Source organism: Phoxinus phoxinus (assembly GCF_949152265.1).
Source record: "Phoxinus phoxinus genome assembly, chromosome: 10".
Lineage (NCBI taxonomy): Eukaryota > Metazoa > Chordata > Actinopteri > Cypriniformes > Leuciscidae > Phoxinus > Phoxinus phoxinus.
The window spans coordinates 28,638,201-28,647,871 of NC_136885.1; positions in this window are offsets into that span (position 1 = coordinate 28,638,201).

The following is a 9,671-nucleotide window of genomic DNA, read 5'->3' on the forward strand; positions in this document are numbered from 1 at the left end:
GCATTAAATTGAAGTGGGATTAAATACATTATAATGTTGTTTTGAACGTTAACAAAAAAAATCCTGAAAATAAATTATATTAGTTCCTACAAAAATAACTACTGTTTTCAACTTTGCTAATAATAAATGTTTCAAAATCAGAAAATGACAATAATTTCTGAAGGATCATGTGACACTGAAGACTGGAGTAATGATGCTGAAAATTCAGCTTTGCCATCACTGGACAAAGTTACTTTTGAAAATGTATTAGAATAGAAAAACAGTTATTTTAATAATTTAACAATACTACTGTTTTCACTGTATTAACTAAATAAATTCAGCCTTGGTGTGCATAAGAGACTTATTTTAGAAATTTTTACCAACCCCAGACTTTTGGACATAGTGTATTTATACATAAAAAAACAATGAAATGTACTTGATAGGCCAATGGATTAATAAACAAATGTCAAATCATCAAAAATATGTTTTAATAATATTATAATCAATTAATATTATTTACTGAGAAAATCCCAAATGAACACTGCCAGGATAATCATGTATTTAAGAATTCATTTTCCCCCCTCTGGGTCATTATAGTTTGTATTTCTGTGATCTGCTTAAGTGCACACAGGGAGGATGTGATTGCAGCGTGAGGGTGTGTAATTGGGGGTGTCGAGCCGCCAACACCAGGCTCTCACGTCTGACTTGCGCCGTGGAATGTGCAGTACATGTGGGTCTGCGTTAGCCAAAGCCAGGAAATACGCAAGAGACTGAATTCTTGCTTTCTCCCCCATGATTCCTCAAAGACCATCACCCCTATCGAGGCAGACCAACTTGTGCAGGTAAACACGGCCCCTGGAGACTCACCTTGGCTGCAAGAGCATCACACCTGTCTATGGCCCACAGGTGAAGGAGCTAAACGGGCCTGCTGGATAACAGCCTAAGCCAGGAGCTCCTGCAAACCCTAGCCAGGAAAGTGCCTGTCGTCTGTGAACCCTGTGGTTTTATGGATGTTGTGTGCTGGGTATTCAAAACCAGATGCATTTTAGATCCGAAGAACATCAGTAAAAGTAGAGTTTTAATGCAGCTGGGATCTTGGGTGATGTAGTGTACATCCACACAGAGCACTCTCAAAAAATAAAGGTTCTTTTTTTGGTATTTTTTCCACCGTCGGGCCCAATGGTTCTAAGAACGTTAAGGAATGGTTCCAGTTGTCTTTTCACTTGAGCCTGGTACAGCACGGCACAATTACAAACCGTTCTTGGCCTCTGGAACTCTCAGCACGGTTGCCTAACCGTGACGAAACCCTTGCTGGTAGAACGCGTGTCAGGATTGGTCACTTGTCTGTTGCCTGGCTACCAGTTTCTCCTCCATATTGCTTTAAAATATAGCATTCTGTGCAGAAATCAAATGTGTCCGATACGTTTTCGGGTCTGCACTGACTCGCGCATATGATACGCTTTGTCATGGTTTTGGAGCACACTAGCTTATAGATAGCAGTAAGGCAAACATATTCATATTAAAAGCCAAAAAAATTCAATTTTGATTTCATGGGGACTTTAAGAACTGTTCTTTGGAGAACCCAAATGGTTCTTCTTTGGCTTTGCTGGGAAACTCCCCATTTGGAACCTTTGTTTTTAAGGATGTGTGCTTATGGCAGTTACTGAAGTGTTTACTTTGCAGTTATAGCAGTTACTGTTTACTTTGCAGTTATAGCAGTTTAGTGTTTACTTTGTGTTAATGTGGTGTGAACAAATCCGAAAGTACAGTATTCATTCAGCACCTGCTCATTTCTAAGATAGATATTCTGTCTGGATTTTATCTAGATCAATTAACTTTGTGGATAAGAATGAGCTTATTCAAATGTGACCTTATTTACAACTGACTTGAAAATTATTATTTTTCAGGATTTTAACATTCCATTTATTTCTATTAAAAAAAAATGTGTGTATGCCATTAAATCAGAATAAAGTGTCTTGTAATCAATGTAGAGATTTAGAACATTTCTTTATAGGCTGTGTGTTATTAAAAGTGACTGTCTGATTGACATGTAAAATAACTATCGACTCTTCTATTACAAATAGGGGTGAGTAAAGTGCATTAAAGAGAGCAAAGAAGAATATACAAGTGAGAAAAAATGTCTCATTTGTTTTCTAAGATTTGCTGTGTCAATCAAAACACTTGAATAGCTTTCAAAATGTAATGCCACAAATCGCATAAACCTTGATGAATCCTGCAATTAGTTCTTTCTGAGATCTGAGAGCTTGTAAACACAATTTTGTATCCCAGATTAAAAACTCAAGCCAACCAGATAGACTTTTAAAATTTGTAATTATTAATATTGTCAGAGGCTCAAAAAAAGGTGGATGTACCATGAATTTCAAAAAGTTATTTGTAAATATTTTTTCTATTTGGATCTTACCATGCTTCTTTTGATTAACGTACTTGAAAACGTTGAAAATTGCGTATTTGAATTTAGCTTGTTTTAGTTTCATTGTATGTTGCCGTGAGGCTTTTTTCTCTCTCTTCTGCTCTGCAGCTGCAAATGAACCACAAAGTGGTACAGCTCGGTCACCAGTTGCTCAGTGAGACAAAATTACACTCTCTCACTGTTTCTCATGAGGGCTATTTGATTTGGAAATGATTCATGGTTTTTGCATGCGGGTTAATGCCCGATATGGAACTGGTTGCCTAAATGAATGTGATAGGATTCTGTTTATTTTATGACACAATAAATAGTATTCTGTATTGGAATGGTTTGTGTATTTCAGTGTAAATTCAGTTATGGGTTTGATGTGCGATTTGTTTGTTACCAATATTTCTAGTCTACTCTGTGATGTTTATTTTGATTGTTCAAAGGAATATACATGAGACAGCCTTTAGACCATCAAGAAACCATTAATCCATGTGCATTTATCATACGTTTTTCCATGTGTCATTCGTATCCACTGCAGGAAAACAGACTTGTATACATCCAATGGGGTCGAAAAGTCTGGAACCACAATGTAAATCCACACCAGATCTTTCAAAGGTAGGCAAAAACATGTCAGAACTCATATTTTTATTGTCTCCGGGTAAACAGGAGGAAAATAAATTTAACGGGAACATTTAAAAATGCAATAAAGTATAGCATGTGGCTTAACTTGGCAAGGTGTGTGTTGCTTGGTTGCTAACACCATAGTGATGGAAAGATGAACCTAATTTTTCTGGGTGTGCTGTTCACACTCATGCAGAGTTATGCCATCAGGGGACAACATCATAGGCTTTTCCATTCTGTTTCCTTTTGAAAGTTATTGAACCTCAGCTTTATTGAATTTGGCTTCCTGTATGCACTTCATTTCCTCATCTGTGGAGATCCAACAGGTCCAAGTTTCCATTTTCTAACCAATTATTTTATAGGGGTTTTTACACCCTTGGTACTAAATCCACAGGTCTTAAATGCTTTCAAAATTCCACCTTGTTGGATTACTATGAAGAAATGTTGAGTTATTATAGGTTTGGTGAATAAAGGAACAATTGAGCGAAAATGAAAATTCTGCCATTATTATTCCAAATCCGCATACTGTTATATTTATGTGGAACACAAACAACATTTGTGAAGAATTTTTTTCCACAACTTTTTAGTCTAGCAGGAGAAATAGGTTCCCATGTACCCGTTTTCAAGATATCCCTCTTTGGGTTTGGTTGCTAGGGTGCTCGACAATGGTTGCTAGGGCATGGCTAGGAAGGAAGCGTTGAATGTGATTCGTGATTGGCTGTTTACTGCCCCGAGTCAAATGAGCCCACCCTCAGGCTAAGACATTGCTAGGGCATGTCTTTGATAGCTTCATGGTGATCCTGAGAGATCACCCCTGTCTCGACACTGTGATCCAGAGTAATGTTCAATACAAAATTCCTCTGCAAGTTAGTAAAAACTTATGCGCAATCCCTGTTTCATGGGCCGTCCCTTTACCATAGTATGTCTATGGGGCAAATATGGGCAGCTCTTGCCCCCCAGGGGTACAACTTACACCCAATTGTGAGGTATTTTTTTTACAGAGCCTGCCAGCCTCTTCAAATGTGGTCATATGTTTCTACAAACTCGTTGCTCAGAGCTATGACTCGCCAAAATCCGTTGCAATGTTAAGTCTATAGATGCCTCATTCATGGGTCTATGACAAACAGGACTAATGCAGGAATCTATTATGTTACATCGATATGAGCCTAAAATGTATTATTTGCCTGTTTTTCACCAATAAAGAGTGGTTTACCGCGTCAATAACCTTTCTATTTGATTCCTGGTGTCAGAATTATATGAAAAAGTGAGTTTGTTTGTCTTTGTATGTTGTGTGGTTCAGGAGATATGAAAATCTGCCTTTTTCGCCCCTAGCGCTAACATCACTTCAAGATGGCCCCCAAACAAACCCCATGGGACATTAGTTGACCTCGGCAACATCAAAAATACTTAACTAGACACAATTACGGTCCCAGAAAAACAGGTTGCATAAAAATGGCAAACGGGTACATGGGAACCTATTTCTCCTGCTAGACTATTTGCTTTTCTAAAAGTTTCATTTATTTTACATTCTAGGATGTTACTATTGACATTGGTGTTGTTTCAGAACAAAATTGCAACATTCAATCAGAATTTTCCAAAATAATTTCAGCTATATATATATATCCCCCTAATTTTACACAACATTCAGGTATTAATATAATATAATCTTTTTTTTATTGTAGCTCAACAGTCCCTGATCATGATCAATATGAAATCTATACCTTAATTTTAAACTGAAAAACAACAACATGCTTGGAATGACGAGGGTAAATATTCTTTAATTTTATTAAAATTTCATAAATATATGTAAGAGACAGAATTATTAAGAGAGACAAATCTGCAGTCTAGGTTGGAAATATAATCAGTAGTTTTAACATCATAAGCAGTAAAGCCTTAAGTAGTACCCCTAAATCATATTGGCTCGCTCTTTCAACAGTTTCCTTGGCTTATGAAGAAAGAAGAAATTCACCAAGCGAATAATAGCATATTATTTTTCAGCACCTCTGACGATGCAGTTAAACATCAGTGCATGGTGTAATTATTTAAGCCGCAGTTAGCTCAAGATTTTTTAAAGCTGAAGAATAAAAGAGCCCTCACCTGATTTAGAGAGTGCTGATCTGCCTTTATGACACACTTAGCACCTCATCATACTTCCCCAGATGCAGCTGTAAAGATCTAGAGCCTCGCCCGCAACACTTGGAACAGCGCTGATATTTACACAACAGATCACAGCCTGCTGTTCCCCACATCACACCCTATTCTGCAGTGGTAGGAGAGTCAAAGTTGCTTCTAGTTAAAGTAACCAATGTCATTGCATTATTAATTTGGTTATTTACTTTTTCTACTTCTGTTTAAGTCTCACATTTTGTTGTAAGCTGTATTGGTTTGATTCAACAAAAAGAACCAATTCATTAAAGTAATTCGTTATGGAAAATGGCTGCGTCCGAATGCCTAAAAATGCTGCCTTCGGAGGATGCATTCCAAGGTTGGAAGGCATCAAGGCACGTCCGAATCCATCGTTAGCTTCACTTCCTGTATTCTGAGATACCTTCATCTGATCGATTTTTGAAGGCAGCATAGATGTATCTTTCGATATCCCTTGATTGTGAACATGATTTTACTAAGGCAACAACATGTTCCTGGATCAACATCTTTGTTGATCCTGGAACTATATTCCAATCAACCAATCAGATAGAGGGACAAGTTTACAGTTTATGTCAAATAGGCTTACAACCAGGGTTAGCTACAGTACTTCTTTTCATCTATAATTTCCCTATGGTTTTATAGATATGTAATAGGGTTATGTTTAGGGGTAGGACAACATTTTCAGAGGGGAATGTTTTTCCATGGTCAACAAAATATGTTGATCTAGGAACATGTTTTGGCAAAATCCCGGTGATCATCTTTTGACATCCCGCAATCCATCCATTCTGTTACGGTTAAAGGGTTAGTTCACCCAAAATTTTTAATTCTGTCATTAATTACTCAACCTCATGTCTATCCAAACTCATAAGACTTTTGTTCATCTTCAGAACACAAATTAAGATATGTTTGATGAAATACGATGGCTCAGGGGGGCTCCTTTGACAGCTATATTTAATGAAAACTTTAAAGGCCCAGAAAGGTAGAACAGACATCGTTAAAATAGTCCATGTGACTAGTGGTTGAACCTTAATTTTCTGAAGCGACGAGAATACTTTTGTGCACCAAAAAAAAAATCAGTCTCCGACGCACCTTCATGAGATCACCACGACGCTTGCCTGACCTCGCGTGCGGATTCCTCTGCTTGTAGTCAGAACGCCAGCTCCTGCACGCATGCATCGGAGACTGATACGGAAGAGAAGAAATTGTTGAATAAAGTCATTATTTTGTTTTTGTGGCGCACAAAAAGTATTCTCGTCGCTTCATGAAATTAAGGTTGAACTACTGTAGTCACATGGACTATTTTAACAATGTCTTTCCTACCTTTATTGACCTTCAAAGTGTTAATTAAATAGCTGTCAATGGAAAATGGTGAAAATGCTTGGTCCTGCAAAGTCATTACCTGACAAGGCAGCGCGAGGCAACAAGTCAGCTGACAAAGCTTTCGGATGCGGCCTATGACAACACCGGTTGCTCAGTATGATTGACTTAAAAGAACCGGTTCATAAGAGTCATTACCGGAGAACCGGTAACAGAAATGAACGTTAATTTACTCAGTTCTGGAATTGTTTCTAACCGAGCATGATGTTGTAAAAGAAAAAGACTGGTGCTTCCAATTTATCAGCAATTAATGTCCGAAGAGCAACAGAATGGCTGATATGAACAGGAAAATATGATTACCCTGTAATATGAAGCAGGTGCTGTGTCTGGTTAGTAATAAACCCTTCCCCTTGATCCTGTTAACAAGATTGAAATATGAACGAATGAATTAGCCTTGAATGCAGCAGAATTGCAAATACCCACAACTACGTAATGTTGGAACACATAACTGTATCTCCAAGCAATTCACTGGACAGTATGTTTCGTGATGTTGAAATCCCTGTACATCACGCATTATTAAAAGGTCAAGAATTTGGTCATACGCAATCTAAGGATCAAACGCAATGTGTTGAATACTGAATGATGTCAGGAGCGTGAAAGCATGGCAGTAAATCTGCACCATTTTCATCACCTACTTTAGATGACGTCTGTGCATGAGACCATTAAAGCTCTAGAAAATATGTGATTATTTATTGATGTCAGTGAGTCATACTTGAAAACTGACGGCACTAAACATTAGCTGAAAGTCATCTCCAAGCGTTATTTCCCATTTCTCTTCCTGGTCTTTGTTTCCAGCTTTAAATGTGCACTGACAGATTTTCAGCTTGTTAGCATCGAGCTCTGGTCTGAACTTCAGAGTGCTGGACGAGCTTTGGCTTACTGGCCAGAGTATAAAGAAAAGTGGCAATTAGATATTATACTAGTCCATAAAACGTCAAAGGTATGAAATCTGACATTTTTAACAGCAATGCCTGTTCAATATGAAAGCGATTGAGGGATTCGCTGTGTTTTCATTAAGATTTAGTTTCTGAAACAGAAATGCAGAAATGCTTCACGGGAATCTTGATGCAGCACAGAAATATTGCTGTTGTAGACTTAAATATAACTACATTGATTATTGCTTTTAGCATAATCCTGAACCTTATTTTTCTCTTTGCACAAATTATCTATTTTTAGACCATTCTCATTTACGCTATTTTGAATGCCTTTTCATTCCCCTGAGAAACTTTGCGTTCGCTCGCAAACTTTTTGCATTCCCCAAGAAAATGTGTTTGTTCGCGAATCCTTTGCATTCCCACAAGAAACTTTGCGGTTGTTTGGAAATAACTCAGTTTTGAGGAATGCAAAACATTTGCGAGAGAACTCATTGACGAATAATTTTTCCTTCCATCTCGTTTTTTTTTTTTTTTTCATACCATGTCCCTTAAGGTGCTCCATATACAATGGTTTAACAATATCAGGGGTTTTTTATTGCCTTTGCCATTCTTTCAGTTTACTCAATGTGTTGAGATTAGAGACCTTGATCATTTCAAAATCTCTTGTAAATGTGTTTCAAGCCAAACCCAATTAACAGATTTTTGCTCATTACCCTCGTTTCACTCTGGTTATTCAAAGTACACTTCCCTGTTTACATTTTGACATCCAGAATAGCTTGCATTGTCAATTTGTTTATTTGCATATAAACCCTTTTTAATGAGCTGTTTTTTGTCATTTTGCAGCAATCATGGTGATCTACCACCATGTTGCTTGCAAAAAACAATCTAGTTCTCAAGAGTTTGGCTACTTTTGAATAGCTGTTATCGGGGAAATATGCTATCCGCAGCCAGATGGTGTAGTTACAGCATACCAGAAGGATAGACCGATGAAGCCATTCTAACCAGCATAACCTTGGCCCTATGGCTTCAGACAAGACATTTTGAGATATGACAGTTGTTTGTGTGCCATGAAAAGGCATTACAACTCTGAATGAGCTGCTCTTCAGCACTCGAAGCATCTGAATCCAGTTGTCACAGCTAAATTGAATGATCCCATCATATCCTTATATATGCCATCACTCAGATGAGGGGTGAGCCCCCTGGAAGAGCCCCATTGTTTGATTTGACAGAGTACAGTTAAGAGCTCTTCCTTTGAGTTGCAGCTGTCGGCCCGAGCGGACGGGAGGGAGACTACGGACTGCAGGTATGTGGAGGTGAGCAATGACAGGCTTTTTAAGCCTCCTCTTTGATGTCCTGCCCCCCTCTGGGAGCTAAAAGGGTAATGTGAGAAGTCAGGGAGCACAATGACTCTCTCACCTGCACCCTTTGAAGATCCAAGCATGCCTAGGACATCTCCATCAGAGGATCCACAGACGTTTATGGGCCCTTTTTTCTTTCTTTCTTGTTTTGAGTGCACTAGTCAAACTACTCCCGAAGTCTTTGTGGCCGTGTGTTTCTCAGCACTCTGGTTACAGCGGCTCTTGTTCGGGATGAGACCCGGTGTCAACCTGTTCCATGGCCCAATCAGCATCAATCGTTCAGCCTCTGTATGTCAGTGAACCTTGAGGGTCACCTCCTGCACTGACCAATTCTCTTTCCAGGACGGTTTCTCACGACTTACCTCTGCAACTGTGACCTGCCCTTTTATCTATAAAACAGATTCTCAAAGTTTGCCTTAGGTAGACTTGCAGCTGTTGCATGTGCATGTGTTGCAGTTTGCCATACTTCCTAGGCAGAAGTCACAGTGACTGACCACGAAATTGACAAAGTTCAAGTTAAAGCTGAAGTTTCCTGCACCACTAGCACTATAATTGAGAGAAGGGGTTCCAAAAAGGACAAAGGTTGGTGATGATAGGGCCACAGAGAAAACTGCAGGGAAAAAACATTCTAATTCCAATTTATTTTAATTGGCATGTTTTATTTACAGCTAGTAGCATGTTATGTGCTTGCTATGTGTTCTGTGTTTTTTTTTTTAGCATGTTGGGATTTCTAACATGTAGTTTGGAGGTTGCTTAGGCTTTCTGAGTGGCTGCTAGGGAATTGTTGGAATGTTACCAGGGTGTTACTATAGCTGTGTCCCAATTCAGAGGCTGCATCCTTCGAAGGCCGCGAAGGCTGGACCAAGCATTGTTAAATAACCCGCAATGAATTCTGGGATC